Source organism: Felis catus, chromosome B4 (assembly GCF_018350175.1).
Source record: "Felis catus isolate Fca126 chromosome B4, F.catus_Fca126_mat1.0, whole genome shotgun sequence".
Taxonomy (NCBI): domain Eukaryota; kingdom Metazoa; phylum Chordata; class Mammalia; order Carnivora; family Felidae; genus Felis; species Felis catus.
This window is the reverse complement of record NC_058374.1, coordinates 118,810,345-118,818,826: the sequence shown is the minus strand read 5'-3', so window position 1 is coordinate 118,818,826 and position 8,482 is coordinate 118,810,345. Positions and strand designations below refer to the sequence as shown.

Below are 8,482 nucleotides of genomic sequence, written 5' to 3'. Positions count from 1 at the left end.
CGGTCTACTGAACAGAATCTGTGTATTAGCAAAATCTTCAGGTGATTTGCAGGCACGCTGAAGTTGGAGAAAAACTGACCTAAACTGCTATTGTTGTAAGAGACATCCCTAAATTAGGTAAGCCGATTGCTGAACAGATTGGCCTCTCTCGGTGTCTCTGGAGGAAGTGGGGTGTAACCGTGGGGTCTATTGTCAGGCAGTTCTGGGTTTGTACCCTGGTTATGTCAGTCAGTAGCTGTGTGACTTCGGGAAAGTCTCTCTAAGCTTAAGTGTGCTCACCTGTGTAATGATACTAATAATAGTACCCACCTCTCTCAGGTTATTGGGAAAATGAATTGACAGATTTCATGTAAAGTGCTTGAGACAATGCCAGGTCCACTGTAAACAAGCAATATTTTTTAGTAGTTAATACTAACATTGATAAAGTTATACTCTTCAGAGACTTCTGCAATTTTTCAGATGTTTAAACGCAGATAATAATTGTTTATTTATCTGTTTACCCTCAAAGCCAAGTGAGGCTTTTATGAAGGTCAGCCCTAATGTCCACCCTTGCATTTTCAGCTCACACTTGATCCCATTCATCATTTACAGGAGGGACAACAAGAAGGTTAATGGATGCCTAGAACAACAGTGCAGTGGTGAGCTCAACCAGAATGCCTTTCCTAATGCCTGAGTCTGGGTGACTTCAGCTTAATTTTCTTTGGAAGCCATTGCCATTGTATGTGAAAGGACTCACAGAGCAGGCTTCCATGTGGGGCTAACTCTGTTCACCTACATTTGGCCTGATTTGGAAAGCTTTCTTGGCTTTTTCCCATCCAATCCAAACAGGGATGGGAGATTTTATTAAAATGACTTGGGCCCAGCCTGCTCTGTGTTCTGAACCATTGAAGAGAGCCAAAAATGTCCCCTGGTGTCCATAGAAACATTGTTCTTATTTTTCAAAATTAATCCTGCTGAATTTGCGAGGCTGCCTCACCTCCATCAGAGCTGCAGACGGCCAGGACAAAGAGCTGTTTTGATGTTCCCAGCTGGGAACCCTGCCCTCAGCAAATACAGTTGATATAAATAAATGGTCTCTTGCCTGCCTACATTCATGCCCATCTGTTTGGAGGGCGTGGTGCCCAATCAAAAGTTGCCTAGACGCTCACCATGGGCACCGGTGCCAAGGAAGGACGATTTCATGGCAGCCTGCCTAATGCTGTGAGTGCCATCTTTCCAGTAGTGGGTTCTCATGCTGGACCAGAATGGGAGCACTGGCACCGCATGTTTCCTTACTGTTGATCGCACCTGTTGACAAGGTGGTGCCAAACTAAAAAAAGAGGGAGAGAAAGAAAACTGCTGTGTAGGAACATTGTTGGGCTCCCAGGGCCTGGCACATCCACTAAGACAGATTCTAATTAAGTAGAGAAAGTCTCTGCCCATGGATGTTCTGATGAGGCACGAGATTGGCAAGTCAAACTTTACTTGGCTCTATCACAGGGGCAGAGGGCTAGCTGCTCCCAGCTGGCAGTCTGCCCCTGTCTAATATAGGAAATAGAATACTGGTCTTTGTGATGACATCAGGAGCCAGACAAACCGGGGGAATGAATCATGCTGAGCCCAGCCCACCATCCCCTTGCTCCCAATTTTCACCCACCCACAGGCAATGATAGACCTGATGAACACAACTTACACACCGTAAAAACCTAGGAGCTGATTTTATTTTGCGTTGGCTGAGCTTGAGAAAGGAAACGAAGCCAGTCAGGAGAATGCAGGATGTGGGGACATTTTCATGCTGATAAAGGTAAATAAATTCCCTCAGAGTTTGTTAAGCGCGATTGCTAATAAATGCACGTACTCAGGTCAACAGGGGACCACAAAGGGGACCAGGAGAGAATCCTCACAGCAAAAGTTAGGAAATTACTAATCCCAGCATTCTCTGTGGACCTATAAAGGGCTAAAAACAGTGGTTCTCAGCCACAGAATATTGTGGAGATGCGGAGTGAGTAATCTTTATTGATGAGAAATTCAGGCACACTACCTTGTCCTGTGGAAGAAAAATAGGTCGAGAAACTGCTGGCTGAGAGAATCAAAGCAACATGCCTTATTTACACTTAAAAGGGCATTTGTTAGTTCAATATTTGGTTTTGATCCGAAATTTGCATCGTCTTATTTAAACAGGAAGTCTATCAGTTAGACTTGTGGATAAATCTTGAGGTAAGTTGACAACGGTCCTCCAAGATGTCCATGTGCTAATCCCCAGAACCTGGAAATATGTTACCCAATAGGACAAAAAGGACCTAGCAGGTGTGATTAATTTAAATATCTTGAAATGTGGGAGATTATTTTGGATTATCTGAATGGGTCTGATGTAATCACAAGGGTCCTTATGAGAGCAGAAGGCAGTGTGAAGAGGGCAGCAGAGACTGGGTGATGTGTTTTGAAGATGAAAGAAGGGGCCCAAAGCCAAGGAATACACACAGCCATCAGATGCTGAAAAAGGCAGGGAAACCAGTTCTCTCCTCAGAAATTCCAGAAGGAACCAGCTTTGTATATACCTCTATTTTAGCCCAGTGAGACTGATTTTGGAGTGCTTACAATTCCTTCAGAGTTGTAAGAGAATAAATGTGTTTTGTTTTAAGCCAATAAGTTGTGTAACTTGTTACAGCAGCATTAGGAAACTAATGCAATCCTTAGCCCTGTGTAGCCAACTCAGGGTGGCCCAAACTGGAGGGCCCCAGGCAACACAGAGCTTGGAGTAACACAGTCTTATCAGCTGCTCTGATAGAACCAACTAATTCAGTTCATTGTTTTTCTCCCCAACTCACTGGCCTTTTCTTCCCCCATCATGAATACAAAAGACTGCAATCAAATCCAATGTTTTTGTTTATCCTTCTTGGCATTGCACAAGCCTAAGGTTAAAAGAAATAGTTCTCCATCAGGTCTTGGGTCACACCCTTAAATTCACATTTTGCCTACCAGGCGAGAATATCACTCAAATTAACAGAAGCACAGGCAATGCCAGCTCTAATTGCAAACATTCAGATCCCAAAGGCTGGGAACAGTTTTAGAGCCTCAGTTTAGATTTATGTTCGACTGATGTTGTATCCCTACTATGTGCCAGGTACTAACCATTGTATGTTGACATTTGGAATAGATCCCCAAGCAACACGATGGGTTAACTTTGCAGTTACTGGATATACATGCAGTGTGAAATAGCCATTATTATTAGAAGTTAATAGGTGACTTATTCCTCTCAGCAACTGACCTAACACTGTAGGGCGCCTGCTGTCACTGAATATTAGCAGCAGGTGCCTGTCCATATACCGGTCCGTCATTCCATCTCAGTGTAGCAGTGTGTCAAACACAGGGAGTTGGGACATTGAGGCTTTTCTTTCCAGGAAGCAACTTTATTCGTGCCAGCACGGGCTCAGTGGGCTAAGACCCCAAAAGGCTGAGCCCCGAGCATAGCGGCGGGGGGGGGGGGGGCTGCCTTTTGTACAATTTTGCTCCTTTGTCTCCCATATATGGTAACATACATCTGAATGAGTGGTCTATGTTGCAGAGTTGTGAGGAAGGTCACACACTTGCACTTGCACATAGCCAGGTTGCCTTCCCTTGTCTTGAGGTTTTTACCACATTCCTTAGGGAGAAGCTCTACCACATTCCCCCCTTTGATGCTTGGACCCCCTATTTTGGGTCAAAGAGCATCATCTTGGTTTAGAGGTTTATACTTCCATAACATCATCACGTGTGTGGCCATTTCCCTTTTGACTATCGCCTCAGTGAGGTTGGAGACAAGACTATATAAGCCGGGGACCTAAGCAAGGTAGGATTAAGCAAGCTCCCCAAATCAAGAGGATAATACTTAGGTGGGTTTTGAATCCCCCAGAGAGTTGAAAACCCTCCTCCAAATAACTCCCCAGGGTCTCAACCTTTCCGGGTCTGGACTGGCACAAGCAACATTTCTCGTTCGATCTATGATCTCCTCTATGACTTTTCCTTCATCATCTATCTGTAGGCAGCAGTTGCTCAGGTTAAACTTTCCACAAACTCCTCCCCCAGAAGGAAGCAAGTAATCTAAGGCCAAGCGATTTTGATAGATAGCATCGTGCATTTTGGTTTGCTGCTTGGCTAGTAAGTTAAGAGCTCTGGCACTTTCATTGGTTATAATTTCTACAACTGCTTGCAGTCCGATTATGTGGTTTAACATGTAAATGGGATTGTGGTAGCAATCCTACCCCATCCTCTAACCCCTCCTAACCCATCCTCTGCTAGGTGGCAGGGCCGTAATATTGGATTATACACTTGGGAGGCCATTTATCATGTTTCCAATTGCCAATTTGTAGGGCACGTCATTTCCTTTGAGTCTCCCTGTCCCCATACACTTGGACTCCCAAATCCTCCCCTCTGGCGAGGGGGAGCAGGAAGAAAGGTGGATGAAAGGTTCCCAGCACACATGACCCTGACCAGCCTGAGGGAAGTACTATATAGGCTATCCTTCCACATATCCAGTATAGTCAACCTGGGGCCCGCCATTCAATGGCTGCATTGACATTGTCCCAGGCCTCTTGGAGATGAGAGAAGTTAGACAAGGGGTGGGGATCTGTCTGACTCAAGGTGATCTGGGGATCCCCACCATTGTATTTCCCGGGGGGGTTGAGTCATAAAATCTTTGGCCTAGACACGTGAAGCTTCCAACAGAGATGGTGAACTTTCTTCCCCACCAGGCAAGGCAGTTTGTCTCAATAATTGAGGTTTTGAAGAGCCAAACCCTGGTAGGACTGGATTATTCTGTTCCATTATAAGGTTTGCGGGGATCTAATTCTCTAGCCTCCCATGGTCATTGATCTCCCATGTTGGTTCCCACGCATACATGGCAATAAGAGATCTTCAGAGTCTGGGCTATAGTCTCTGCTAGGGCTAGAAACAAGTTCCTTGCTGTGACTGAAATGGGAGCGGGGCCACTTCTTATTTCTTCATAGAAGGAGTGGAAGACTTGATGGGACATGGTTGGATGGGTGGTAGTGACTCTCTTGAAATATAGCACAGTCCCTGGGTCTCTGCCTCCCCCAGGGATCCAGATGCCAATTCAGGTGCCCCATTGCCATTTGGAATCTCCTGAGTTAATGATGGTAAAATTAACAGGATTACAGACCTTTGATTGACAACCTGATGTAGCAGCCCCCTTCTGAAGGAGCACTGTTGTGCTTTCTTTTTTCCAAGTAGCCCATGAAACACAGCTCCAGCTGGGGCATAAAAACTCAGGTGTATAGGCACATAAACCATTTTCCTCACACATGCATTTGTCATTGAGTCAGTAAACCCACTCCCAGTCTAAGCCTCCACATGATATATAAAGAGTCTTTGGGCCCTCTGTGACAAGTGCCCACTTTTTTCTTATGACAGACGCCTCTGTGCCAATACCTATAACCACACATATGTCTAACAACATTGACACTGGTCTTTTTGGGTTAGTAATTTGTGTCCAGCTGACCAAGGCCTCCCCTCCCCCTCTGGAACCTTGGTAGGATCAGACTTCTAACCAATCTTCACTGGGGGAGTACTGTGGGGTGAAGCAAGTGTTATTGACTCTCCCATTGGCAGATAGAATAGGTGGTCTTATGTCTGCAGGTCCCCAGGCCTTTTCCCTGGCATGAGAAGTGGGTATGGTAAAGTCCAAGTGACTCTCTGGCCTGACCTGGTTATAGGAATACACGGGTCACATGATGAGGGATCTAGGTCTACAGAAGAGGTCCAGATTAGAAGCAACCAATACCAATGAAGCATCCTCTCCACAAAGGGAAGGTGGCGCTAACAGAAACCTCTCACCACACATGCAGCCAGCCGGGCAGCCACTGCCAGTCCTATGGCAAAAAGTAAAGCAAGAATCACAGAAATAGCAAGAAATAAGGGTGACAGTGCATCCCAGTAAGGAAACAGATATAGAAAATAAGGACAGTGGATTTGTCCCACCAGACCATCAATTCCTCAGGGTTCTGCCATGCATAGATTAGTCAGCTTCTGGAGTGACTAAAGCAGGGCTGTAGTGTCCCAGAGCCTCTGGAGTTGCAGATTGCTCCCTCCATATGGTCAGCTTGCATGGTGTTGATGGATCAGGAATGTACTCCCAGTTTTGAGATGCTGCCTTCACTGTGCTGTGGTGAATCCAGGGACCCACCTCGGCTACCTTTACTGCACTAGGTGACAGTGAATGGGCCCTTCAGGAGGGGTTTTAGGGGTTGGACATTCCACTCCTTCACCCATACAGCATCTCCTGGTTTAAAGGGGTGAGCGTCTGTGACCAGACTCACAGGTAATCCCTCCCCAACCCAGTGGTATAAGGTGGTTATGGTAGAGCCAAAGGCCCACATCTGTTGCCTCAGGGTTAAACTGCCTATCTAATTTAGATGCCCACTTATGCCCTTGATAGTGGAGGGAGGGCACCCATAATGGATTTCTTAACGGGAGAACACCATCTGCTTAGTGGGGCTACACCTGATTCTTAACAAGGTGATGGCAACACCTTGTTTCCTGACATAGTTTACTTAATTGCAGCTTCCGGGTTCGGTTCTTTCGTTCCATCTTCCCAGAGCTCAGGGGTTGGTATTCTGTATGTAATTTCTAGGTAATCTTTAACCCCTTTGCCACTAGCCACATCACCTCAGCCATGAATGCTGGCCCATTATCTGATCCCATAGTGATGGGGATTCCAAATAGAGGAATGATATTTTTAGAAGAAGTTGGGCCACTTTCTGTGCCTTTTCTATGTGAGCAAGGAAGGATTCCACCCAGCCTGAGAACGTACACACAAAGACCAATAGATATTTTATAGCCTCAGACCCAGGGAAGTTCAGTAAAGTCCACCATCATATTTTCAAATGGGGCTCCCCCAACACTCTGCACCCCAGGGGCAGCCTTGAGTCCCTGACGTGGGTTATTCCGGGCACACATTTCACATTGCTCGCATACTGCTCAGGCTATGCTGGACAGTCGAGGGATATAGAAATGTTGGCTCAATGTAGTCTTGAGAGCTGTCTGGCCACCATAGTGTCCTGATGGAACTTCTTGACAAAAGCTTGGGCCAGGGCCTAAGGAATTGCCAACTTGGCCATCTTCAAATTTCTACCATCCACCTGGGAGGTAGCTTCCATTTTCAGTCTTAAACCAGGTATTCTCATGTTGTGTCATTAGGGTCCCATTTTGCCAGTGGACTAGGGAACAGTGTGGCCATTAAAGTCGCAGATTCCGCTGTCCTTTGGAAGCTGCAAGCTTTGCCTCTCGGTCTGCTTTACGGTTTCCCTGTGCAGCCATGATGTCCCCAACAATGCATGACTGCCACTCTTTAGGGGCCCACACAGCATGTAAGAGTTCAAGGATTTCCTTACCATACTTTATGTCTTTTCCTCCTGAGTTTATTAGACCCTTCTCTTTATATAAAGCCCCATGTACGTGGAGGGTGGTGAAGGCATACTTAGAGTCTGTATATATATTAACACCTATCCCTGCCACCAATTGGAGAGCTTGGGTTAATGTGATGAGCTCTGCCTTCTATGCCAAAGTCCTCTCTGGCAGGGATTTGGCCTCAATGATAGAATTCAGGGTCACCACAGAGTACCCCACAAGGCATTCTCCCGCTTTCACAAAACTGCTGTCAGTGAAATACTCAGTGTCGGGGTCCTTGAGGGGCTGTTCCCTCAAGTCTGGTCTGCTGGAGAATACCTCATTCATGATTTCAATGCAGTCATAATCTGGTTGATCTGGCCCAACAGGCAGTAGGGTTGCAGAGTTTAGGGTCCACACTACTTCTAGGTGAATGCATGGGTTCTCACATAGCATTCATTCCCTGATATCTGACCATCCTGGCATTGGTTAGTCAGTACTCCATTAATGTCAATACTGAATGTGGCACTCAGTCAATTCTTATCCCATAGTTAACTTGTCAGCCTCAGACACTAAGGGGGCCATGGCTGCAAGTGCCTATAGCAGGGTGGCCAGGCTTGGGCAACAGACTCAAGCTGTTTGGAGAGATATGCCACCGGACAATGCCAGGACCTCAACATCTGGGTTAAGACTCTCATGTGATGCCAGTACATTCATGAATGTACAAGAAGAAGGGCTTGGACATGTCTGGGAGCCCCAGACCAGGCACGTTGGTGAGGGCCCATTTGATCTCTTCAAAGGCCTTTTGCTGTGCTTGCTCCCATAATTAGAGGTTCCTGCCCTCCCTGCTCTGTGGCCTCATAAAGGGGTTTTGCCAAGACTGAGAAGTTAGGTATCTGGATTCTACAGAAACCTGCAGCCCTGAAAAATTCCCGAACCTAATGTCAGGTCAACAGGACCAGGATCAAACAAACAGCCTGTGTTTTCTCTGGGCCGAGTTGGCACTGCCCCTGGGAGAGGCGAAAGCTAAGGTACTTGACTTTCTTTTGACAGATTTGGGCCTTTGCCGCCCCCCCCCCCCCTTCCTGCATGCCATTTAGAAGGGCTTCTTGATACTGGT

General features: G+C 46.5%; 1 long non-coding RNA gene across 1 annotated transcript in view; it reads left to right on the top strand.

The window, feature by feature from the left end:
- The first annotated feature begins 1,593 nt into the window (after positions 1-1,593).
- The window catches only part of LOC123386696, a 20,131-nt gene continuing 13,242 nt past the window's right edge, over positions 1,594-8,482 (top strand). Inside the window, exon 1 of the long non-coding RNA XR_006600998.1 lies at positions 1,594-1,783. This is a non-coding gene — a long non-coding RNA (uncharacterized LOC123386696). The remainder of the gene's footprint in view (positions 1,784-8,482) is intronic.